Here is a 27612-nt window from a genome sequence, read left to right on the forward strand (position 1 = left end):
TTGACAAAACTGAACTGTTTTTTCTTCCGGGAAAAGATTGTCCCACTCTTGACCTAACAATCAACATTGGCCCCTCTATTGTTTCCCCGACTCAGACTGCAAGGAATCTGGGTGTGACCCTAGATAACAAACTGTCCTTCACTGCAAACATTGCTGCAACAACCCACTGCTGTAGATACACTGTCTACAACATCAGGAGAATACGTCCCCAGCTGACCCAGAAAGCGATGCAGCTTCTGGTCCAGGCTCTCGTCATCTCACGCCTAGACTACTGCAACTCCGTCCTGGCTGGTCTACCTGCATGTGCCATCCGACCTCTGCAGCTCATCCAGAATGCAGCAGCTCGTCTGGTCTTCAACCTTCCTACATTTTCCCACACTGCTCCTCCGCTCCCTTCACTGGCTTCCAGTAACTGCTAGAATCCACTTCAAGACACTGGTACTTGCGTACCATGCTGTGAATGGTTCTGGCCCTTCCTACATCCAGGACATGGTTAACCTGTTCAACCCGGAGGCAGGGGGATGCTTTTTTTTTCTTTCTCAGAACTGTGTCTCATGGCTTCTTATCATTTAAAAACCTATGAATGTGTCATACTCACTTAACGGGAAGAAACTCATCTATCAGAAAATATTAACCATGTTTAACTAAACGAAACAAAAGGGTAATAACAAAGGCTCTGAATTAGCCCTGAGCAGAGTTGGGTGTAACGCGTTACAAAGTAACGCATTACTGAAATAATATTACTTTTGTCAGTAACGGAGTAGTGTAACGCGTTTATAATTCAGTAATCACACTACAGTTACTAACATTGCCCCGACACGCGTTACTTCGTTACTTTTCTCAAATCAGTCATAATCACACTGACAGACAAGAGGGGTTTCCCCCGCAGGTTTATATGTACGTAATCACCGCGACCGTGACTTGCGCATCCACATCTCCACGGGCAGTGCTGCATAAACATGGCTGAGTCAGAGTCAGCGATAACTTTCGAGGGGCGGAGGTATGCCCATTATTTTGAGTTCGTCCCAAGACTAGACAGGAATGTGACGGTGAGGTGCAAACTGTGTCCAGGCCAGAAGCTGTTATCCACTGCTGTAAATACCACGTCAAACCTAAACAAACACCTGCAAAGAACACATGCTAAGGTGAAGTTAATTGCTAAGGACCCCCGAACCCAGGATGTTGTGAGTGTGCCGCCAACTCCGAAGCAGCAAAAAATAGAATTTGGAGGACCGGTAACCAAAGCGGAGATGGACAGGCTTGTAGCATCCTTCATAGTAGAGGAAATGTTGCCCATTTGCACACTGGAATCACCATTTCAGAGATATACTGCGGAAAATACAGGTAACAGGAGACAGAGGACAGCCATGGTCAGACAGGAAAACATTCAGGAGCTATCTGGATCAGTTTTATGCGACAATGGAAACTGAACTAAAGAGAACATTTGAAACCTTAGCATTTGTGTCTACCACTGCTGACATCTGGACTAGCCACAATAAAAGCTTTTTGGGAATGACAGCCCACTGGATTGACCCACGCGATTTCCATCGTGAGAAAGCCGCAATTGCTTGCAAAAGGATTAAAGGACGACACACATATGACGTTATAGCTAGTGAAATTGAACAAATTCATTACAAGTTTGGACTTTCACACAAAGTCACCGCCACTGTCACGGACAATGGATCCAATTTTGTCAAGGCTTTCAAGGTGTATGAGCAGCAGCATCCAGCATTAGATTCTGACGAGGGAGATGGTGAAGTACAGATGTAGTACTGAATTTCGGACTCCAGCTTACAGCTTCCTGCCTACGGCCTGCCAAAGACCAGTATAGAGGAATGTTAAGCCCTCCCACTATTTTCCAAGAGGGCGTTGCCAGATTTTCAATTTCAGGTTTTAACCAGGAGATGGCGCTTCATTCACAAATACAGAAAGACAAGTTTCATGGACTTTCAGTTGTGTTTTGAAGAGCATTTGAACACATCAATATTTTAGATCAACTAAAGTATATCTAATCTTGTAATTCAATAATATATAGTCTTTATATGTTAAATAATCATAATTATAATGTAAATGTTTACTTTACACTTCTTTATTTGTTATGCTCATACTTTAACCTTTACAATCGTTTGCTTTAATATGCAGTATATTTTTGTGTTTGCTTCCTCCTGCTCCCTTTCGGACACATACTGTATGATTTATTATTATTATTATTAATATGAAGATATTATTAAGATAAGATAAGATGTTACTTTATTGATTGAACATTTTAGTTTAGAATGTGCTGTCCCACGGTAATTCAGAAGGCTCACAGGTCACATTCCGACCATTATTTAAAACAATAGGTGCTTTCACACCGTCTACAGTTTGATTTGTATAGAGGGAGCTCTGTCAGTTTTCGAATTACCCATTTGCTTTCGGGGAGCCCTATTTTTCAGAGCACATCCTGCTACAAAATATGTCACACGCACGCTCTGTTGACTGGCGCAGCAGCGCGGATGCGATCAATTGCTATAAAAACACTCTTCTACTAATACAGACGGTGTCACTATGCCGGCGGATGTGGCCGTTGTTGAAGCCTCTTCGGGCTCCGCATCGGCAGGCCTCTCCCTCGGTGTGGGGCTGTCAAACTCGACCCTAACGCCGCTTACAGCCGGCCAACTAAAAGTTGTTTTCCGTTCACGTTGTCATTTTTAGACTCCTTCGCTTCTTTGCTTGTGAATCCAAAAGCTGTGACGCTTGGCTGTTTTCGTTTTGCCATATTTTTTTATTACACAGCCAGAGTTAAAAAAATATCAATATGAACATTTCAAATACCGCGCCGGCATCACCGCCATAACCATAGCAACGTAAGTAAGAATGCAGCGCCGCCACATACAGATGGCAACACCCAGACATATTCACAAATATAAAACAAATATTCAGAAACTGTAATGAACAATAACTATTATTTATTTCAAGAACTGTTATTTACAGAAACTCAACATTTCTAATCTGTGTGACACAAATATGCACGATTGTTTTGGGCTCCCCCTATTTATCTCAAAGTCAGCCATCAGGGGAGCTCCCTCCCTCTTCAGGGGAGCCAAGCTCCCCCTAGCTCCCCCCCATTTTGAACAGTTTCTGTGGCTGAATGGCCAGCGATTAGGTGCGGCGCATTTGTCATAGGTGATCAGAGCTAACTGCCTGCCGTCAGATTTCATTTAAAAAACAGATCTGATTTTAAGACTATTTCTGCGCTCATAAAGAATGATAAGAATAAGAATAATGCGTATTGAACTGGTTTAATTAATTAGTGAGTTTATTTAATACCAGAACCGCCAATCGGGTCAATTTGTGTGATGTGTGTTGTGTGTGTGCAATGTAACTTTTTTTCAATAAAATATTAAAGTCTCCCATTCCCTGACTTTTCCTGAAAGTGTGTTATGTAGCACCCTATGTTGTTAAAAATTGCATTCTAATAGCGGGATTTGACGGGTTTAGATAGGCCTATACAAAAACCTCTGGCGGTTCTAGTGTTAAGGTAATTAGGTACAGTAGAAGCCCTTTTTTTTATCAGTAACTAATTTAGCAGTTGAACATAAAAGTCAACTAACTGAGGGTCACTTGCAATGACAGTGTTGTGTCTAACTGTAAGCTTGTCACTCAGAGTAGCCTACCGTTAATTTAGCTGCTGGAGAAGAAAGATCAAGGGGGGAGGGGGGAGAGAGCTGTGGTTGATGGGCCATTAGTTGTGTAAATACACAGCTGAGAGCTGCCGTTTCATTCAGACTGTTTAAAAAACTGTAACAAGGGACTATTTTTCTTAGCGGATGCATGTCAATTTAAATCAATACATACAACTATTTTTTAAATCAATACATACAACTATTTTTTAAATCAATAAAAACATTTTCTAAATCCATAAAAGCATTTCAATTAATATTGGGAGTCATGTCGTTACTTTGTTGAGAATTTGGCCGTGTAATAAGCGGGATAATTTGCAGCGACTTGTTCCTTATGGGGAAAATAACACCCGTCATGTGTGTGTAGAGGTGTGTGTGGTTAAAACACTTTCATGAAGTGAAGGAATTTCTTTCTATAAAACAGCTGTGGGCAGCAGTGAGTGTCACGGACATGAATTCATAGATCAAGGCAGACTGGTGCACACACTCTCCTGTCCTGACAGGCGACACGCCCGTTCTAAGCCGTGTCCCTCACTCCTCACATCCCAAGCATCCCCACAAGTGTATTATGTTGTTACATCGTTTCAGATGTTAGGTTTCAGTTGTGCTCTGTCTATGTTCAGTGATGCAAACTTGTCAGCTTTCGGCGAAATTCGCCGTTTTGAATCCAAAATAAGTCGTTTGTGTGATTCATGTAGATCTGCAATACAAATATTTTTGGGGTATTGGGGGGGCTGGGACCCGGAGTAATCTGCGGCCGTGAGCTGTTATGTGCCATCATGACACGCATGGTGTTCTTTTTTTATATATTATAATGAAGTAAGAGCTGTGTGCTCGAGTCTTCCTGCCTGTCGGCTCTGCTCATGGATGTATAATAAGGCTGTGCTGCTCCGAGATGCTGGTCTAGCTTCAGCAGCTACATTACCTACGGGTGCGTTCGTTAATATTAACTGTGTGTCCGGAGTCACTGTCGCACAGACTGGACCGCTGGTGAACAGCTGTTAGAACGGTCTGTTCAGGTGTTCAGAGCAGAGCTCCCTGTCGGAGCGGCAGAGCGTGATGTGAACTGAAAAGTTTTTCTGTGGCAATATTATTTAAGGAATCGTTGAGCTAGCTAGCTAGCATACATTGTCACTATCTGCTAACGTTAGCTTTAGCCTTCTATTTCTAATAGTTTTTTTCATAGGCTATAAACAGAGGTGGTATAAGTATATATGTATTGTTCTTGAGTAAAAGTAGAAGTACTCAGATCTTGTACTTGAGTAAAAGTAGAAGTACTCAGGTCTTGTACTTGAGTAAAAGTAGAAGTACTCAGATCTTGTACTTGAGTAAAAGTAGAAGCACAAAGATATTGTACTAGAGTAAAAGTAGAAGTACTCAAATATTGTACTTGAGTAAAAGTAGAAGCACACAGATCTTGTACTAGAGTAAAAGTAGAAGTACTCAAATCTTGTACTTGAGTAAAAGTAGAAGCACTCAGGTCTTGTACTTGAGTAAAAGTAGAAGCACACAGATCTTGTACTTGAGTAAAAGTAGAAGTACTCAGGTCTTGTACTTGAGTAAAAGTAGAAGTACTCAGATCTTGTACTTGACTAAAAGTAATAGTCCCAGAGTGTAGGAATACTCTGTTACAGTAAAAGTCCTGCATTCAAAATGTTCCTCAAGTAAAAGTAGAAAAGTATTATCATCAAGATATAGTGAAAGTAGCGACAGTAAAAGTATTCATTGTGCAGATTGGTCCATTTCAGAATAATAGATATGATATGTTTTATAATGATTGATCATGAAAGTGTTCTCAAAGCTGCTAAAGGTGCAGCTAGTTTGAATGACTTTGTATACTGCAGGGTAGCTTGTGGATTTACTCCAGGTGGAACTAAAGTCTGATTTAACACTTGATTATATTTAACTTAATTAATCCAGATCTGTGAAGTAACTAAAGGTATTAAATACATGTAGTGGAGTCAAAGTACACCATGTACCTCTGAACTGTAGTGGAGTAGAAGAACAAAGTAGCAAAACATTGAAATACTTAAATAAAGTACAAGTATCTCAAAATTGTGCCCAATTATAGTACTTGTTGAGTTTATGAACTTAGTTACTTTACACCATGTGGCTATAAAGATAAAAAGACTTAAGCCTTGCACAGAGGCCTGAAAATACATTTTCAAAATGCTCAACAGTGCTGCCAAAATTATAAACTGACTGCTCCACAATTTAAAATAAATGCTTTTATATATTTCTATTAGATGTGACTCTTTGGCGTTTCTGTTATTATTAACTCTGCTGCTTTAGTTGTTCTGACTGCTAAAATCCTCTGTCATTCCGTGGGGTGGGGGAGCCGGGGGCTCGGATCCTTGTCACCTTTTTCATACCTGATGAGTTTGCATCCCTGTATGTTAAAAAGCCTCAGTCACCTTAATTCATGTAATAAAAACATCTCAGGTCAGTAACACTCAAAGCTAAATGTGCAATACCATGTTCAGCTATGTTACTATTTATAATGTTATTGTTGTTACATCAGAAGATGTATTGGAATGATTTCTTTTCTTACAGTAGGCTATTTTTTACAATGTGTGTTGGAAGGATTTATTAAATTACAATGAATATTGTCATTGTTGAAGGCTTTTAGAGAAGGGTGAACTATAAGCCTGAATTACATAACATTTTATACCTAAAAACATAAAAGCCACAATAAATAAGTCACAATTATTGTAGTTATTTTTACCTCCCGTATTGCTTTCAACCCACCAGCTTTTATGCTGTTGTTACGTCACTAACTGTAAGCTTGTCACATACAGTCTATGGTCACTCAGAGTAACCTACTGTTAATTTAGCTGCTGGAGAAGAAAGATCAGGGGGGGAAGGGGGGAGAGAGCTGTGGTTGATGGGCCATTAGTTGTGTAAATACACAGCTGAGAGCTGCCGTTTCATTCAGACTGTTTAAAAAACTGTAACAACGGACTATTTTTCTTAGCGGATGCATGTCAATTTAAATCAATACATACAACTATTTTTTAAATCAATAAAAACATTTTCTAAATCCATAAAAGCATTTCAATTAATATTGGGAGTCATGTCGTTACTTTGTTGAGAATGTGGCCATGTAATAAGTGGGATAATTTGCAGCGACTTGTTCCTTATGGGGGGGGGAGGAGAGAAGCTGCGCGGGCGCTGCTGACTACAGAGTGTCGTTCTGCACCCGGTGGTGTGGAGCCGGGTGCGTCTCATCAGGAATCTGCCGCCTCCTACAGCAAGTCCGCTGAGAAGGATTTCTTTGCCTTCGATGAGATGGAGGGAGATACAGCTTCCTTAAACTCTGAGACAGAAGTCATTGACTATTTTAAGTCGGGATCAGAGCTGGCAGTCTTGAGCCGTTTCCCTAATATAAAGCGCATCTTCCTGAAATACAACACCGCTACCCCATCGAGTGCGCCGGTTGAGAGGCTTTTCAGCCTAGGCAGTCTTGTGCTAACAACAAGAAGAAATCGGTTATCCGATAAACTATGAGAGACTCCTCCTAATGCGGGATAACCACTGCTTCAGTGACAAACACATAAAATAAGTGTGAAGTGTTCAGTCTGAGATCATCAGAGGGAGTGTGGCCTATGTTCACAGCCAATGCCACTTTGGCCTATTTTGTATATTTTTTAGCTTACTGTTCAATTAATGAAGCTCATGCTTTAGGTTGTGTTCTTCTTCATTAGCCTTTAGGCTATTTGCTGATAGGCCTTTTTTGTTGTTGAGGCAATCAATATTTGTGTATCTAATGTGTTTTCAAGGCCAACCTCTTATTTTGTTTTACACAGGCTATTTATTTGTAAAGTATTTGTTTATTTTGCCAGTGTCACATTACATTGATATGGCCCACTTGTTCCGTTATTACAGTTTTTCTCTTGAAATGCTCTTTAAGTTTCACAGACTGTTAGCTTGTTGTGGTAGGCTGGTAGCCTATTTTTTATTAAAGAGCATATGAAAAGAAAGACTTGTGTTATGTCTTCCTTATTGCAATAGTAATTGGGGGTGCAAGTGGAGTCTCGCAGAGGCAAAACTGTGGTGCGCTTACACTGTAGGTGCGCCGCAGTCTGCGTGATCTGCCTGTAGGGAGGGGCGGGTCAGCCCTGCGAGTAAAGTAACTAGTAAAGTAACGAGTTACTTTATGTAGACAGTAACGAAGTAGTGTAATATATTACTTTTTTTTTTAAAGTAATATGTAATATATTACTTCTTTTTAGTAAGACCCCATCTCTGGCCCTGAGCGAAAAATGCTAACGCAATTTGCACAGAACTCAAGGTAAAATACCCTTATTACTTATAAAATCTGCACAAATCCATTAGCAAGCTGAAATTCCAAAGATTCCAGACGTATAAGTATCATCACTGAGCGATCCGAACTCGTGACAGGGGAAGCGAACACATACATCACAACACGTAGCTTCACGGAGGAAACACGGGAGAAATTCTTACCTATTGTTAACTATGTTCGTTATTCTCGTTTCCAGGAGAGAAGCTTTAAAAAGAGACTAATGGAGTCTCTGGCTTAAGGTTCAAATGGGTACTTTAATTAAAATGGCGCAGTAGTGTTACAAGCAGGATATTGTTCAGGTGAGGTGAGAAGAGCTGCAGCTCCCTCTCGGAATGGCGGCCGTGAAGAAGAGAGCACACAAGTCTTCGTCCTTCCCGCTTGCTGGCTGTTCGCTCCTCCTCTCTGGGAGCTGTAGTGATGTAGGGGACTCCCCCTTCATTCTTCTGAGTCTGATATTGCGTTATACGGAGGATTCCGACATTTTACATTCATTGCTTACTTCCACATGCCCTTTCTCCTCCTTATCACTTTCATAACTTTAATGTAATACATGTTACCGGCGTCAATAGCCACTTTAATGATACTAATGGACGGTAGTCCCGGATGTCGTCATGAAGGATTTTCAGAATAAAAGCTTGGTATTGGGGAACTTCCGTTTTTTTCCAGAATAAAATAGCATTTAAATGACGGTATTCTAACTAAATTACGCCATCAAAACATTGATTTTAATTTCTAACAGTCCTTCCTTACACACCTAAAAGGTGTGTATCTAATACTGAAATCAATGAGTTCTTCATCTGAACTTTTCATAGTACATAACTCATATTACAAACATACAATCAAAATGGAATGGTTCAATAGACTTAACTTTACAATAATACAAAAAAAACTTTGACTGTGCCCAAACATAAAAGTTTCACCTTTTGCATAACTTCTAGTGTTAACATTCAATATCATTCTTCAAAATAGCAGCATGGCTTGGTATCAGAACATTTCTTCCTCCCTCCTTTCACAGAAACCGTTCTCATACCACGCTCAGAGTTAAGGCACTTGTTTTTACAAAGTGAAAAGAAAGAAACCATTTTAGAATAGCAATGATTTATAAAACATGAGATCCACCATATATTTAATAATAAAGAATAAAATAAAATACCTTGGATGGTGTAAAGTACATTGAAATGGATTCACTCCATTGTAGCATTTTAGTTTGTTCACTTTTTCACATGATTTCATCATTTAAAGAATCACATCGGCTGGACATTCATTGATCAATCTCATCTCCGAGCATCCATATCATTCAAACTAACTCATAATGTTCATCAACATCTGTATACGGGGGTGGGTGGTCTTGTTCTGCTAGCATTTGTAACTGTCTCCTCATGAGAAATGTACCCTTCCTCCTTTCATACCATTTAAGGTATGAAAGTAATATGTTCTCTAGAAGGGGCCGCCATGATCAATCGGTACGTTCTACTCTGGGGTACGGCATTCTAGACAGTCATTTCTGGGAGAAGATTTGGGTCAGTTACAACAGTTGTAGAATTTCATCACTTAAAAGTTCCTACTCAGTACCTTTGGGTGGTCTGTTCTAATGCAGTGATAAAATCCCTGAAATGGTGTGAAAACCGGTGGAATATCAATAACTCATTATACTAATTTATTTTCAATTCTGGTCTACTTAAATAACTATGCTAACCCCTTTTACAGTGTGTGGAACCTTGGGTGCCGAGCATGTGATAATTACTCCCTCCTTTATCAAGGATTTTAAAAACAAAAGTCATTTCATTAATGGTTTGTAGTTCAATTAAGGAATTTTCACTTATGGCAGATATGTTTCTCCTTTAAATAACATCTCTAAATGTCAGGTCATCTGGTGAATGAATGACCATTAGGAGCTGGTGGCGCTTGTCTTTTAAAACTCATACTCTGGTGCCGTGCGCTCCCTCTGAAGCTGCAAGTAAGATTTAAAACATCTGCAGGGTGGGTCGAGCGACCCCTTCTCCCTGAACGATATTTGTTGTCAAAAATATGCACCATTAAAATGAGTGATCCAAGGCCCCGCATGTATTACTCCCAATTATATTATTTTTTTTTAATTAAAATGTGCTATTGCTCTTTGCCCAGTGTCTTTTTAAACTCTTCATCTTGGACGACAAACAAATGTTATTTCCACCTTAACAGTTTTCCTGTGGTAATAACCATGCTACAATGGACAAATCAATACTTTAGATTGGAATACTATCTTTGGCTTGGTACTAGCTCTACCTTCAACATTTTTCACACACACACACACTCACGGGTTTCCCCTAGACCAGTAATCTAAACGATAATATCTTCCCTCCGTATACTATTTTGATCATTTGCTCCACTAATAATCAATCAGATCGATGGATTCCAGAGAAGAGGAAACTTTAAAGGCCTTTTTCTCAAAATGATGACTCGGTGACAGTCATTATATAATGTGGCATATTTTGCTTAATATTTGGAGTACAAAAACAATCCTGATATCATTAGAAAGCTAGGAATCTCCTCTTTTCAACAGTGTATACAACTCAAAATGTGTCTTCGGGTTAATGCGACTGATTTCGATGGAACAGCAGGTCACTTTGCATTTGTTAAAATAAAGCAGGCAGACATAACAGGAAGAATATGTACATTTTAACCCAATCAAATAGGACATTGTCACACCATTCAAATGTATCCATGTAAATTACAACCCAAAAAAAAGCTTATTTGTTACGTTGTTTAGTTTATTTGTTACGTTGTTCTGTGTGTCAGCCGTTAACCTATAGAAAGAATATATACACTTGCAAACATGTCAGAAGAACCAGTGCAGAAGAAAACAAAATACTGTCAAACTAAACTGAAATACAACAACTTGAATGTCACATCCCTGACATCCGCAACTCCGGAGCCTGGTCCTTCAACCATAGAACCAGTACAGCCAGATGAACCCAAAAGCAGCCGCTCTGCGGCCGCAGAGGCTGTCAAAACCGCCGCCGCCGGCATCGTTGAACCGAAACAGCCTGGTTCCGACTGCGTAGAGGTTTGTTCTTGGGACAATTTGACGGGCAAATAAAAGCTTATTTGGGCAAAGAGAAAGGTAATCAGAATGGTACAAAAACAGAGAGTGGTTAATTATTTGCAAAACCACTAAACGAGCCTTCTGTGAAATATGCATATTTGCTGCTGTCAAACGGCTTGTAACTTTCTCCAAATGTGGAGATGACAGCTTTGTAAATACCGAGTTAATAACTGGAACTTTTCACAGAGATTACTTCAGTCAAACACCAGTCAACATTCAGCTTGTCAAACAAGAGCGTAGGAAAAAATAAGAGATGGAATGAGCAAAGTTGCGCTGTCATATGTGTGGGCTGGACCTGTTTAATTTACAGGAAAGGAGTGAGCAGAGGGTCGAGTTGTCCATTCTTGCTCTGTTTTCTCTGACTGTCTTCCTCCTGAACACCCTCTCAGACTTTCATTTGCTCACGCTACTAAAGAGACACGTTACCATGGAAACCAAACAATGGTGGAGCTGTATTGAAGTCTGAGTGGAAACAGTAACATTTGGTGCGTTATGTTAGAATGAAACAAATCAGTAGAAATGCGGGATAAATATGACCCCGGGAGGAAATCGGGAGGGGTTGGCAAGTAGGCCTATGTCACATACACACGCACTTTTTGGTCCCCCCACTTCTGAAATGAATCCGGCGCCGCTGGTGTAAACTCACTCACTCCCGTTTTCCTTCTCTCCCCCTCTGGTTGTCAAGCCACGACCCCGTCACGTTCTGCCGGAACATGCAAACTCCTCCGTCCTGTCCTCTCCTCCGTCCACCTTCTCCTCAGTCCATCCGCTCTTGGATCCTCCCGCTGTAACTCTTTTCAGTGGGCCAACTGCTTTGAAGTTCATCTCCTCCTTTACAGTCTCTACTTTGTTGCATGGAGGGCGTATTCTGCTCTCATGTCCCACACTCTGCTCTTGTGCCCAATCTCGTGGCTCAGCTTGGAACTTCATGTCCTGTGGGGGACCGATGAGAGTGTGCCTTTTATGTCACCTGTAGTTCTGGATTCCTCAGGTGGAGATAGTTCTGGATGCAGCGTTGGAGTTGTTGGTTCAGCTCTGGTTCTCTGTCTGTTCGATGGAGGAGGAGGAGGAGGAGTCTTCCGTGGTGAGGTATTTTGTCTGCTTGGAAGATGGGGTCGTAGCAGTCTGACAGGCGGAGAGATAGAGAGAGAGAGATCTCAGGACGCATTACCTATAGTTAATTCTAACACACTGAGGTAAAATAAATCCAAACTTTTCCACTCTATTTTCCTAATCTTACTATCTATCTATCTTAGTTGTTAAATGTCATCTAAACACAATTCATGTCTACTAATAATTTTACCATATCCCTAAACATTGCTTTCACCCACTGTAACATGTTTACTCCAATTAACTCTTTCAGGAAACCATTTTCTTCTATAAATTGAAATACCTACATGTTTCAAGCACCACATATTTCACACGCTATAAAACAACGTCCCCATATTTTCTCCATTATTTTAAATCTCACTGTTATTTAGAACATAAGTAACTTTTGTGACTGGACATATCTGCAATGTCGCCACTATCTGCTGGGAAATTTTGTTCATAGAGTTTGTACGTACAAAGCTGTACTTGTGGGTTAGTAGCCTGTTTCAACTGTAATCATTTTCAATAATTTTGCTCAGGTCACCGGTCGGTTGTTCATAAACTTAACAGGGGGTGTTTCTGCTACAGACTAAAACATGGATCCAGTGTATTTAGAGATTCCCCTAATCTGTAAATCCCCATCACTTACATATCCCAATCACTTAAACCCATCTCATCATTTGATACAAGAACTGCATATAGGGGGGGTGAATCATCTTGATTATAACCGCCTCACTTTTGGGAATGAGTATTTCTAACTCCTCCTCTTGTTGCTCAGCTGATCTTTTGGCTCTGGGGATAAGTGAAAGTCTCCGAAACACAGCTGGAGTCTTGTCAGTGATGTGGGCATTCTCTATGATTAAACTAATGGTTCCATGTTTTACTTGATATTGTACTCCCCATCCAACAAACAAGGTGCCAAGTGTATTGAGCACAATCGACAATGCTATTCTGACTCTTATCCCTAGGGGACCCCACAATTGGTTTGGCTTTGTTCTTGTCATCATCTCTATTTTATCCCTGGTTGTGTCCGTTACATAATTTTAAATAATGAGTACAAAAATAACATATACAACAAATGTGACTCTTTTTCAGATGTAAAACAAACAAAAAAAGGTTTTCGCATTAATGTACAATCTATAAAAATCTATAGACAATTCGTCTTTTGAGCTGTTTCTATCTTTATCTTATTTCTATTTATTGTTTTGTTCCAGCTCTGCCAAATCAGTCCTAACTCCCAATAATGTTCTGGAAGTTTCCAGTGAAGGGTGACTATGTGTGAGGTGGTGTCAATTTGCTCCTTTTTCTTTACCTTTAAACCGGAGCCCGTGTGAAGTTTGTTACAACTTCTCACAGTTTCGTCCACCGGGGATCAGCCCACTGTCTTTTGTGAACTTTCACCCTGACCCAATCACCTGGCCGAACAGGAGTCTCTTCTGGTATCTCGTCTGGTATCTCTGTAGTTTTCCTAGCCTGCTGTGTAAACAAAACTTGCATAATATTACTCAGAGTTCTAACATATTCATCCACTTCTATTCGTCTAATATCTAAAACTGGACCACTCCCTCCTTGGAGAAGGCCCTAGCTTCGGCATACCTTTTGTTGTTATGAGACCTATTGTTGACTACATGTTATTATTTATTAACTACAACGTTGTTGAAATCAACATATCTGTATAATCATGACACTCCCACCTTTGAGCATAACATGCTCAATTAATATTGCAATGATTACCGTATTATGAACAGGACATGTAAAACCCACAACGTTGCATTAAATAAATATAACTCCTCCGTGTACCCATAAGGCGTACTAAAATATCGTATGATGTATGGTTTTCTGATGGTATAAATGCATATTCACAAAAAATCTGCCATTAGCACAAAAAATAGTTTACTTGTTTCAATAATGGCTTTTGTCATGGTATTATGCATCATCGTTGCTGCGAAAAACAATACCCCTGGTGTCGCTAATGCGTCTCAATAATTCTAGGATTAGAGGATTGGTTGACACTGCTGAACTAACATATGATAAAATAATCTTTCTCCAAACTGGAGGGAAAATATGAACTATTCTCAACAAGGGTGACATGCATGAAGGGCTGGTGCTCCTCACTCAAAATTAGATATTGCCTTACGCACTACACTATAAATCAGTAAAGTTACTCAAGAATAGATAAATAAAGACTGATTCTTGAAACTGTTGTAAAAACCCTACAACTTCTTCATCCAAGCTCTTAATCAGTGTTATGTTATTTAATCTGCAGCTCATGCCTTAAAACAGATACTTCGGACCGATTATAAAATGTTGTTTATGAGAAACATGTAATCTGACTCCATAAATCACATAATTGTTTGATTAAAAACTACACTTCTACTAACAATAAATGAAGTTCCCCTTTAAACAAAGCCCCGGTCTTCTGACGGGGTCTATCTATGTACTGGCTGGAAAATGTTGGGCCAGTCTGTCGCTCCGTCACTGTTCTCCCGCTAACAGTCACTCTCTAGTTCTGCTGGGTTCTTGTTGACTTCTTCACTGGTTTGAGACAAGCGACCCTATCGGACACCTCCCTTTGTAGCCAGACTTCACCACAGCAGAATCGAGTTTCTGTTTTCAGGTCTCAAAGGCTCCACATCAGGTGTATCGCCGCCCCTTTAACTGCGGTCGGTGTAAACAGGAGGACTTGGTAAGGATCCTCCTTCTTGGGCGAGTACCAGATTCCCGTCGTCTTATTTTGGGTGGAAACCCCTAGTCTTGAACTCACTCGCTGTGTGGACACAATAGTTTTCTGTGTGGGGGAACAACATCACTCGTAATCTCTTTCCTTCTCATAATTACAAAAATAGTCAACTAAATGTTCTAATCTGTGGATGCTTTAAATGTAAATGCAATATCCTACTCTCGATTTTTTAAATAACATTAAAACTCTCCCTCCTGTGGTGTCATAAATGGCTCAATGTAGCTGGATTTCAAAATACCCTTGTGCTGAAGATGCATCACCTGGTGGTCTGGCCCTCTGAGCTTCCTCATTGTTGTGGTTGATACCAGGCTGTTAGTGGCATTTGGTTCATGTTTGGAAATCCTGTTCCTCTTTGACATCCCTGGGACCCCACGCCTCTGTCGTAGTCATGGAAACCTCCCCTGGGGTAACTGCATGGAGGGCCGTTGTTTGGTGTACTGCTCTGCCGACACTCTCTGGGCCAATGTGTCAGCTGACCACATTTGTAGCAGCTTTCATCCGTTCTTCGTCTTGATCGTTGCCCTTCTCTCCATTTTCCCTTTTGTTGATGCTGTATCTGAATCTCTGGCACTTGCTGAGCTTGAATTGTTGGAGGTGTCTGACCTGCCTTTTCTGGTTCTATGGCCATCTTTGATGTAGCTGCCATTTGCCTTGCCGCTTTCTTGTTTTTATTAGCTTCGGTATCTTTCTCAGCTATTTGTATCCTCAGAACTCTAAGTTGTAGTGCTTCCATTTCTTCATCATTTTCCCTTTTTGCTGCCTGGTATTTCATATCGTGGTGAATGAGATGTTGTCTCCATTCTTCAATGGGTTTAGCGTCTAATGCCACCACATCTCACAGGCTTGCCTGCACTGATTGGGGAAGGGCTTTAATGACCGCGTTCTTCCACAGCATTACGACAGACGGCGAAACGTCATGTCGTTCTCCAGTGCAGTCCTCCCACACTCCTTCACATCTCTTCAGGAAGGCATACATGTCTTCCCCCGGTTCTTTTCTCGGGCTGTTGAGGGCATGTAAACTCCGTGTTGTTGGGTAGATGTGACGAATGGCAGCCCAATACCTCGACCTGAATTTGTTGAAGGAAATGTTATCTGGAGAGTTGGTGCATTTGGCCTTGGAATCCACTGCTCTTGCCTCTAGTCTTCCTTCTATCCGTCCAAGCAGTGCCCTCATGTCTCCCAAGCACAGGTCGTCTTTGACAGTGTATTTCTCCAGTTCATTCACCCACTTCTGACCTCCTTGTGTGAGTGGAGGTATTTTTGCCACTAATGATTCCATGTCCCAGTGAGTCCATGGTTGGTATTGCAATTCTCCTTCTCCAGCCGCTATCACCGGTAGCATGAGTCTTGTGCAGTTCTTGAGTCTTCCAGCTTCAGTTACGGTTGTGGGGTCTGGAGAACCTTCGCCCTCTCTTCTCTTGAGTTGTGCTTCCATTCTTTTTGCTGAGGTCTTCCATTCTACTGTGGAGTTCCTCCTTCAGTTGGTTGATTTCACCAGATAGGAGTCTTACCTCATCCTCCAGGTCTTTGACACGTGTAGCTGTAGACCATCCAACTCCAATACTCCTCCCAAAACACCTAGAGTTGGGGCTTGTATTGGGGGTTGAAAGAAACTGTATTCTTCTGTCATGTAGGGAGGAGGCGCATCTGTCAGGCTTGGATGGAGCTTTGAAGGTTGGATTACTGGGGCTTCTTCTGTCTTATCTTCCTTTGCTGTGAACTCTGCTCCTTGAGCCACATACATGCTGTTCGTTGATCCTTGGCTGACATATTTTAGATGGAGTACCAGACTTGTAACTCTATATTTTATTTTTTCAGCTCTGTTCATATCTCTTCTAGCAGGTCCATACCAAGGGGGTTGTCCGGCTTTGATCCATGCGTGTTGCTGTCGCAGGTATTCTCCATTCTCATAGTCAACTACAGCTTCTCTATGGGCTTTTGTTGGTCCAGGCTGATCATCAGCTGGAAACAGTCCTCTCATTTGCCACTGTTCCAACAGTTTCTCAATTTGGTTCTATGTCTTCTGTCTAAGATTTGGAACTGTTGTAGCATCTGATCCTTCTCCTGATATCTGCAGTTGAGCCTGGCTCTGCGTCTGGTCTCAACTTAGTTTGTTTTGGTGACATGTTCTCTAACTATTTATTAAGTTATCAAAGATGAAGCACTAATCCTCTGAATAGCACCTTCGTTAACTTCAAATCTGGGTTTTTATTTTTTATTTTTTTCTCAAGGTTTTTTTTTTTTTTTTTTAAGTTTAAAATATTTTTTAAGTTATAGTTTTTTTTTTTTTTAAGATTTAAGTTTTTTGTAAAATATTAATAAAGTAAATTAAAATATAAAAATTATGCACATTTTTTAAATATGAAATGTTAAAAATTGTACAGTGTATGGTTTTGACTTTGAAATATGAAAATAGAAATCCAGTGAAAATAGAAATCTACTGTGTACAGTGCATACCGAAGTGTATGAAATTATACTAATGTCACAACTTGTGTTAGCTTCAATAAATTGGTGTTTGAACATTCTACAGTCTAGGTTATGTTATTTATGTAAAGTTTCTCATCTTATAATTAGAAACCACTTTGCAATTCTATTCTGGCGATACCTGTGTTTGTTTATACACTTTAGAATTAAACTTCAGAATGTTAATGTATCTTTCCCTAAGAGGTGTTCCCTCTATCTGTGTAATAATTATGTACCACCAGCAGAGTGCGCTATTGTAATTCCCAGCTCAATCCACTAGGAATAGCTTTTGCAAAACTGACCTCTTTTTAAACAAGAAGAAGCTTTTTTCCCTTAAAAATATCTTTAAAATGGGAAGAAAATTACACTATGGTTAAACAACACAGCACATAACCGCCAAAACACATTTGCAAACTGGAATATTTCAAAAAAAACGCCAATACACACTTGCAAGTAGAAAAAACTTCCAAAATCAGATTGGGTTTTTTGTTAAAACAAACAGAGTACTTTCGATTGGCATTTCACGAAATGGCGACTGCCGTGTTGTTCATTGTGAACATGAGGGCAAGACGGCAACTGATTTTCCAACCTTTAAACTGAAGAACAAAGGGATTTGAAAACACACCTCGTCAGTGCTTGAATTGGGCCGGTACTCACCGGTACGCAGTACCGGCACTTCTGTTTTTTACCCATGTGGTACCGGCACTTCTTACTGAGTACCGGCCCAAATGCCGGTACTCAGCCGCCGGCAATATACGTATATATTGTAAACGCAACGCAGCGCAAATGTGGGTCTGACTCTGCCTCACAGAGGGTGACTGGCTGTCTACATGACGTGGCCTGCCGACATTGCCACTTTCATACAGATCATACTAATGCCCTCCATTGGTCTCTGTGTGTCATTCAAGCTCGGGAGGGTGTGTGTTGGTGTATGTGTGGCGCGAGCGAGCGAGAAAGCGCGCGCACCGGTTACGTGTATTGTTGTTAGCATCTGGTGCTAGCTAGCTGCGCTAACGGATATAAGGAGCTGTTTCAACAACAAGGTGGAGGGAGAGTCCTTTGCTGTCAGACTGAGAGGCTGATAACTACAGCTCTGGTGAGGTAAATTACTCTCTGAGTCTTTAGATAGTTAACTTAGTTTAAGTTATCTCAGTGGGTCTCAAACGGTTCGGTCACCATTTATGTAAACACATATTTCCATTTGAGGGGGTAGTGATTCGTAAAATATGCATGAATAATACAAACAAAATGTTAACTAGGTGAAAAAAGGTAAGATAAACTTGTTGAGAGCTAAAACTAGTCTTTGCTGTTGCCTCAAAGAGGAGCAGGGGGGAGAGGAGGGAGACAGGAGAGGCTGATTCAGGAGCCCAGACACACTCACAACTATAAATGAACCAAAAACAAATAAATAAACAAGTTTCAATGTTTTTTCATATTGGATATTGTATGTTATTGGTTATGGCCATGTACTTATGATTTTATGATTATTTAAATGTATACATTTTTGTTTCATATGGGTGTAGTTTCTTTATTTCCCCCTCAAGATGCACCAGATTGATGCATTTAAGTCCAACATTTAAAAAAAAATCTCACCGGGGGAGCATGCCCCTGGACCCCCCTATAGGATTTGAGGCCCGGCCCCATTGTTCCCAAATAGATTTGCAATTTTTTTTTAAATAGTAACCCATCTCCATATGTTTCTTTTGGGGTAGTAGATTTAAACAAGAGGGCTATCACTTTGTGCAGCAATGCTATTGACAAATTAATCCAGCAAAATGGCACAAAAAACTGGTAGTGGCCTCAGGGACGAGGAGTCATTTAACCAGCCAGTAGGAGTCAAGCTTTACTTTCTTTTTTATCCATAAAGAAAAAGTCAATCTGTTTACAGTTGTTTCATTATGGATGTTGAGAGGTATCCATATATCTCTTCATTTTGCTCTCAAATTGCACCAGATTGATGCATCTAACTTCAATATTTAAAAAAAAAATGTTCCCGGGGGAGCCTGCCCCCAGACCCCCCTAGACTAGAGGGTGTCAGGTCCACTCCCCACTTATAAAAATAGCACTTTACCACTGCACCCCCTCTAATCTCAGATGCACCCTGAGTCATTTTGTTTAAGTACAGTGAGCCTTTCTAAAATATACAGTAAAGAGACAAACCCACCAGCATGATAGGATATACTATGACTTTGTGCCAAATACTTGTTGCTGATTTAGAGTACTGGCACCTTTTTTATTCCAATTCAAGCACTGCACCTCGTAGCTCTCACAGCGGAGTTGAAATAATGGTGGGGTGATATTTAGTCTAGAGATTCAACACACAACAACACTGTAGTTTAAAATAAATGTTTCTATTTAGTTTACAATGATAAATGGGCCTCATACCCTTACGTCATAGCCCTCAACCCATGTACGTAAATTGTTTTGACTTTAAGAGCCAGTATGGTTATCTCTTCTGTTTAAACATGCTATAATGGGACAAAATGGGACGCTATCCAAACACAATCAGAAGAATATCGTCTATCTGACGCACGAATGTCGCATTTTCTCGTCGTAATCCACACGCAATGTCTTGTTGAAAACAGAAAAAAGTAACCACCGAAAGCTTCAAACTCCTCATGCCTTTTCCTCGAAAAATGACTTTTTTAAAACAGCCTCACACTGTCGTTTAAACACTCACTTCAATATCCTCAGTGCAGTGGCGAAACTACCAGGGTGGCATGGGGTGGCAGCCGCCACCCCTGAAAAGGGGTCTGCCACCCCACCTGCCACCCCAGTCAAAAAATACCAACTGATGATTTATTGGATAATTATTATTAATATCGTTTTAAGATCAAAACAAATTCAAAACAATCCAAAATCGGTGTCAAACTGCAGAATGTCAAATTTGAAAAAGAAACTTGTTGGTGCAGCCTGAGCCAGAGCCAGAAAGTGTCAATGATGACTGTGCAGAGAGACAGTCTGAGACAGAAGTGGAAGATTGTGCAGCTACAGCTGGTCCTCATGGTATGTTTTTTGGTGGGTGGGGGGTTCCATTCAAGAGTTAGCTCCTTACGTTTGAAAAAAAGCTACCACAATTGGTGTGAATGTGTGTGAGAATGGCTTAATGAGAGGCCATTGTAAAGTGTGTTGGGTACCGTTAGTTGCAAATGAAGTCCCATATGTGCAGTCCATTTACCATTTGGATCAAATACATATATCAGCACAGAATTAGTGACATTTTATCAAAGCCACAGTACAGTAAATGCCATGTATGATTTGAATCAATGTAGATCAATCAATGTATCAATGAATCAATGTAGTTAATCAATGTATCAATGAATCAATGTAGTTAAATACATCTTGGGGCTTATCAGGGTAGTTATTATAGAGTAACTTTCCCTCCTTATTTTATCTTTTTCCAGACATTTCCAAACACAGAGGGGATGGGCCGACACAACCATCGCTGGAGAGCTTTCCCAAGACGATGCAAGGTTGTGCAAGGAGAAGTTTCCATGCTGACTGGTACAAAATGCATAACTGGGTGGAATACTCACAGTCAAAAGACGCAGCATATTGCTTTGCTTGTAGACACTTTTCTTTACCTAATGCCTCTAGGACTGTGTTTACCTCTATGAATGGTTATTCTAACTGGAAGAAAGCTACATTTAAGGACAGTGGATTTTGTTCACATGCTAAATCAGAGAGCCATGTTAATGCTATGTTTGCATGGACAGAGAATAAGAAAATGCTAGACAGAAACTCATCAATGTTAGGAATGATGGAAGAGGAGTCAAGTAAAAAAGTAATCGAAAACCAGAAATATATACGCACACTTGGTGAAGTCCTGTTGTTAACTGCCACTCAAAACATTTCCCAGCGTGGTCACCGGGAATCATCCGAGGCGGACAATAGAGGAAATTTCCTAGAATTGTTGGATCTCCTGAGCAAGCATGATCCGTTTTTAAAAAAACGAATGGAAAATCAAGCAAAAAATGCAAAATACACAAGTAGCCTGATACAAAATGAAATACTGCAGTGTTTAGCAGATATGGTTAAAGAGGAGATTATCAAAGAGGTTAAAGAGAGTGCACAATTTTCTGTTCTTGTTGATGAAACAAAAGATGTAAAGAAAATGGAGCAGATGTCTTTTGTTCTTCGGTACTATTATAATGGTGTAGTTCAGGAGAGTTTTCTAGAGTTTCAAGAGGCAGATAAACTGGATGCTGCCAGTTTAACAGAGAAGATCATTGGCTGTTTAGAGAAGTATGGGCTGGAATATAAAAAAAACCTAGTTGGGCAAGGCTATGATGGTGCTTCAACTATGAGTGGGAAGCATGCTGGTGTCCAAGCCAGAATAAGAGAAGTAGCCAAGCATGCATTCTACGTTCATTGCAGTGCCCACTGCTTAAACCTAGTGATGGTAGACAGTGTGAAATCTGTTCCTGATGCAAGAAATTTCTTTTCATTGTTAGAGCGACTGTATATTTTTACGTCAGGATCTTATGTCCATCCTAAATGGTTGGATGTGCAGAGAGAGATGTATGATGGTCAAGTAAGGGAACTCTCACGTCTCAGCGAGACTCGATGGGCCAGCAGACATACAGCTTGTCGCAATGTCATGGATAGGTTGCCTGCTGTAATGCAAGTACTGGAAGATATTTCAGAGGAGGACAATCCGGACAGAGCGGTTGAAGCAAGAGGTCTACTAGTTCAGATCGATCTAAATTTTATTGGATGTCTTGTACTATTTAGAAAGGTACTAAAGGACACACACTTTTTGTCAGAGATGCTTCAGTCAACACAGATTGACCTTACTAAAGCTGTAGAGTTAATTGCGACCCTCAGACAGACTCTGGAAGACTATCGCAGTGAGACATACTTTGATGAGCTGTGGAATGAGGTACTAGCCACCTGTGAAAAGTCTGACATTTCAACGACTCACACCTTTAAAAGGGCAAGGCAAATAACACAAAGACTTCAAGGTAGTGTTATCATGTCAACATTAGGACAACACACAGAATCGGACAGTAAGAGGTCTTTTATCACCAAGGTATTTTATCCCATCATTGATTGTATGGTTGGTGAAATGAGAAGACGATTCTCTAGCGTAAACTGTGACATCATGCAGGGTGTCCAGGCCCTAAATCCATCCAGCAGCAGCTTTTTAAATGAGGAGGCAGTTTTTCTATTAGCAAATGCATATGGGTCAAATGTAGAGGATCTGAAACATGAACTGCACCAGACTAGAAGGTTGTTAGATCGACAAGCAACAGATGGAAAAAGTCCGTCCAGTTTAATAGAATTTGTTAATTTTTTGGAACCATACAAGGAGGTATTCTTTGAGATGTTCAGGTTATGTAAAATAGCTGTGGTATTGCCTGTTACCAGTGCAGCATGTGAGAGGAGTTTTTCAGCTCTTAAACTGATCAAGAATCACCTGCGTTCTACCATGACTGAGAACAGACTAGCAAGTATAGCAATTCTCAGTATTGAGTCTAAACGTGCGAAAGATTTAAATTTGGATGAGTTTGTGAAGAGATTTGCTGCACAGCATAGCAATCGTCGCATACAGCTTATGTAGCAATCAGATGATATATGTAACGGAGTCAAAAAACATTCTAATCTGCTTTGTATTTTTTTGGTTGCATTTACAATGTGAAATTTCATCAATAACTGATAATGTAAATACTTGTATATATTTTGTGACTTTAACACACACAGAAATTGTTCTCACAAACCTGTCTAACCTATTCTGTACACATGCACTCACAAAACACTTTGGCAGGCAGGCCTTTGAGGGAGGGCTTTGCTTCTAGGATAATGCTGGAATTTTGTAAAGTGCTGGGAAGTCCTCAAATTTCTAAATCATTCCTATGGCTTGATTTTGCTTTCAAAGTGCCTCAGATTGATTAGATTGAATTAACAATGTTCAACATTTTTGACCCAGGGGATATGCCCCGGATACCCCCCCAGAAGGCTTGCTTGGGATGAGCAACATTTCTGCTGCTACAATAATCCCAAGGGAAACACTGTTTTAATGTACTAAAAAGTGGAATGCTCATGTATGTAGACCAAATATTGAATTTATCACACTTGGGTGTTGAAAAAACTGTTGTATATGGGTGCATATAAAGTACAAAGTAAGGTGGGCTTCCTAAAAAAATTGCCACCCTACAATATATGCCTGCCACCCCTCTGCCACCCCATGTATAAATCTCTAGAATCGCCACTGCCTCAGTGGTGGTTCCACTGGGGCTGTGTCCTTGCCTCAAACAGTCCCTACTGTTTAATGGCCTAAAACCATTCACGTTAACTTAAAACGTAACAAGAGACACTTATTGAAGTGATTGGCCTCCAGCCGACATGTAATAACAGACAAACGAATAGCATGCAGGGTTAAATAGAACAAAATTAATCGAACTCACCTGCCTGTGACAAACCAGCGCCACGTGGTATAGAATTGTTATTGTTATACATGTGGTTGTTTTAAGATTAAATGCACAGCTATTTTCAGGATCCGCTGGCCGCCGTCAAACACACAGAACTAATATTGTCCTGCATAAACTACTGAAGAATTCGATATAACAGGTTTCTCCTTACCTAGTTGATACGAGCTCTCTGTCAAACGGATGCCAGCGGCTCCGGCCAATAGCCGGCTGTAGTCTCTCCCGGTTCAACGAGAATCACGTCAGCTGGTCCCAATTGTTAACTATGTTCGATATTCTCGTGTCCAGTAGAGAAGCTTTAAAAAGAGACTAATGGAGTCTCTGGCTTAAGGTTCAAATGGGTACTTTAATTAAAATGGCGCAGTAGTGTTACAAGCAGGATATTGTTCAGGTGAGGAGAGAAGAGCTGCAGCTCCCTCTCGCAATGGCGGCCGTGAAGAAGAGAGCACACAAGTCTTCGTCCTTCCTTGCTGGCTGTTCGCTCCTCCTCTCTGGGAGCTGTAGTGACGTAGGGCAGTGTTTCCCAACCAGGGGTACGCGTACCCCTAGTGGTACGCGAGGGAACTGCAGGGGGTACGTGGAATTCCAAGGTGACAAGTAAAAAAAAAAATAATCCCGTAAAATATGATAGTGCGCGATTAGTTTCCCTAGGGAGACAATAGTCTGTTGCACAACCGCGCCAAAATCCCACAATGAAAACAGCTGCTTACCTGCAGCCAGAAAAAAACTGATAGGTCTGCGCTATGGATAAATGGGTACGTCCGCTTGCTCTGGATTCAGGCCAGGAGGAGCCCACAGAGAAACGTAAGAAAGAGGCCAAACTGAAACCAAGGCAGTACAATGAAACATATATATTATTTGGATTAATTTCTACTTCTGGGGACCCACCGCAGCCTCAGTGCTTCTTTTGCGGTGAAGTCCTGGCTAATAGTGCGATGAAGCCAGCGCATTTACAGAGACACCAGAGCACCAAACACTCGGGAAGTGTCGATAAAAGTGAAGAATTTTACAGACGAAAGCTGTCGGAATCTTTAAGTCGAGCCAGACAGTAATGATGAAAGCCACGAATGTGTCAATGAAAGCACTGGAGGCATCTTACGCCGTGTCCCTGCTTGTGGCTAAATAAAAAAAAACTCACTCTATTGTTGAGGAGCTCATTCTCTCTGCAGCGACTGCGTTGGCCGAAATTATGATAGACAAGAAAGCAGCCGAAGCACTCAACAAAGTTCCCCTGTCGAATAACACCGTATCCCGTCGGATCAATGATATGTCTGTTAATATAATTGGACAAGTGGTGAACAAAATGAAACTAGCCGGTCAGTTCGCTTTGCAGCTGGATGAAATGACAGACGTGAGTGGAGAAGCGCAGCTCCTGTCCTTCGTGCGTTACAAAGATGCGTCGGACATAAACAAGCATATTTTATTTTGCAAAACGCTGCCAGGAAAGACAACTGGGGAAGAATTGTTCCAGGTTATCGACAGCTTGTTCAGAGAACATCATCTGCAGTGGAGAACCTGCAGCCACATCTGCACTGATGGAGCAGCTGCGATGACGGGGCGTGTAAAGGGACTTTTTGGGCACGTAAGAAAGGTAAATCCCGACATTAAATGGATGCATTGTATTATTCATCGTGAAGCACTAGCTAGCAAGAGGATGAGCCCTGATTTAAGTGCTGTTATGGATGATGCTGTGAAGAGGATAAACTTCATCCAATCTCGGCCATTGAATCACAGGCTGTTTGAAACTCTTTGTCATGAGAACGGCACAGAGCACGATCAGCTATTGCTTCACACAGACGTGCGCTGGCTGTCTCGTGGGAAAACGCTACTGAGACTTTATGAACTTCGCAATGAAGTTTTTGTGTTCTTGACGGAGCATCTGCATCCTCTTGCTGTGCAGCTTGAGGATGACAAGTGAGTGGCGCGCCTGGCATATCTTGCTGATGTGTTTACCAAACTCAAAGAGCTCAACCTATCACTTCAGGGCAAGGAGTCACATATCCTGAAATTGTATGACAAAGTTCAAGGATTCACAAAAAAGCTCCAACTATGGGAGAGGAAATGTGATGAGGGAGACGGCATACTTGCCAACCTTTAGACCTCAGAAATCGGGAGCATTTCAAAATGCAAAATTGGGGGGGGGGGGGTGCTAGTGGATCGCCGGAGCTGTTAGATTAACATTAACATGCTTATTGTAGTTGTAAGTGCACTGCCTTGCGGCCTGTAGCACCGTCCTTGATGGAGCATATGTGTGGGCTGGACCTGTATTTTACAGGAAAGGAGTGAGCAGAGAGTAGAGTAGTTGTCGATTCTTGTTTTGTTTTCTGTGAATATCTGCCTCACCCGCTCAGACTTTGAGTTGCGCGCGCTACTAAAGACGTGTTACCATGGAAACCAAACAATGGTGTAGCTGTATTAAAGTCCGAGTGGAAACAGTCGTGTGTAAATCTGATTTTGTCAGAAATCGGGAGAAATGCGGGAGAAATATGACCCCTGGAGGAAACAGGGAGAGGGCAATGAAATCGGGAGTCTCCCGCGAAAATTGGGAGGGTTGACAAGTATGGGGAGACTTGAGCTGTTTCCCACTACTCAATGCCCATCTTGCCACAACTGCTGTTGCCAGGGGTCCAGTGGTCAAACTGGTGCTAGCACACCTGTCCAAACTCTGCACTGATTTCAGCCATTATTTTCAGGACATTGAAAATAAGTCAGAAAGACTGGATTGGGTGAGGAACCCATTCATTGTGAGTGAGAGCAGCAACAGCCTTCCAGCAATGCTGCAGGAGCCTCTGATGGAATTATCATCTGACCGTGGTCTGAAGATGGCATATGCTGAGAAGTCATTGACTGAGTTTTGGTGTGATGTGGAGAAGGAATATCCTGAACTGGGAAAACATGCACTGATTGAACTTTTGCCGTTTGGTTCTACTTATTTGTGTGAGGTGACCTTCTCAGCTTTAACACATATCAAAACCAAGCAGAGGAACAGACTGGATGTGGAGACCAGCCTGGTCACAGCTGTTTCCACACTGCCTATCAAAGCTTATGAAAGACAAGCAAGCTCAAGTGTCTCATTAAAGCTCACATGACTGGTGAAAAGAAACTGCTAGGTCTATACTGATTCTGGATATTATTTTGCTAAGTGTTTTGTTCCCGAATTAAATTTAATTGCCTGTTTAAAGGGGACTTATTCAAAGGGGCTCCAGGTTTAAGCCTAAATGTTACAAGATATATAGCAAAGATAAGTTGATTATTTTGATTTCATATGTATTTATTTGATTATATTATTTATTTTCAAGGCAACATATTCATTTTTATTGAGTGATTTAAGTTAAAATTAAGAAAATGCCTGAGAATTAGATGTTCAAATTAAGGAGATGAAATAAAGTTATTTTCATTCAATCATCAGTTACGTTCTACTTGTGAAGGATCATCAGCACGTATGGGTGAGGCGGTACTCATGGTATGACAAAAGGCTCAGGGGGTACACAAGACAAAAAAGGTTGGGAACCACTGACGTAGGGGACTCCCCCCTCATTCTTCTGAGTCCGATATTGCGTTATACGGAGGATTCCGACATTTTACATTCATTGCTTACTTCCACATGCCCTTTCTCCTCCTTATCAGTTTCATAACTTTATATGTAATACATGTTAACGGCGTCAATAGCCACTTTAATGATACTAATGGAAGGTAGTCCCGGATGTCGTCATGAAGGATTTTCAGAATAAAAGCTTGGTATTCGGAACTTCTGTTTTTTTCCAGAATAAAATTGCATTTAAATGACGGTATGTTCTAACTAAATTATACCATCAAAACATTGATTTTAATCTCTAACACTA

The 27612-nt window shown here is 40.9% G+C and overlaps 1 long non-coding RNA gene across 1 annotated transcript in view; it reads right to left on the minus strand.

Annotated features, from left to right (window-relative positions):
• Nucleotides 1-23062: 23062 nt before the first annotated feature.
• LOC307047434 overlaps nucleotides 23063-27612 on the minus strand; it is a 149002-nt gene continuing 144452 nt past the window's right edge. Inside the window, exon 2 of the long non-coding RNA XR_013810427.1 lies at nucleotides 23063-23557. This is a non-coding gene — a long non-coding RNA (uncharacterized lncRNA). The remainder of the gene's footprint in view (nucleotides 23558-27612) is intronic.

Source organism: Notothenia rossii (assembly GCF_949606895.1).
Source record: "Notothenia rossii genome assembly, chromosome: 7".
Classification (NCBI taxonomy): Eukaryota; Metazoa; Chordata; class Actinopteri; order Perciformes; family Nototheniidae; genus Notothenia; species Notothenia rossii.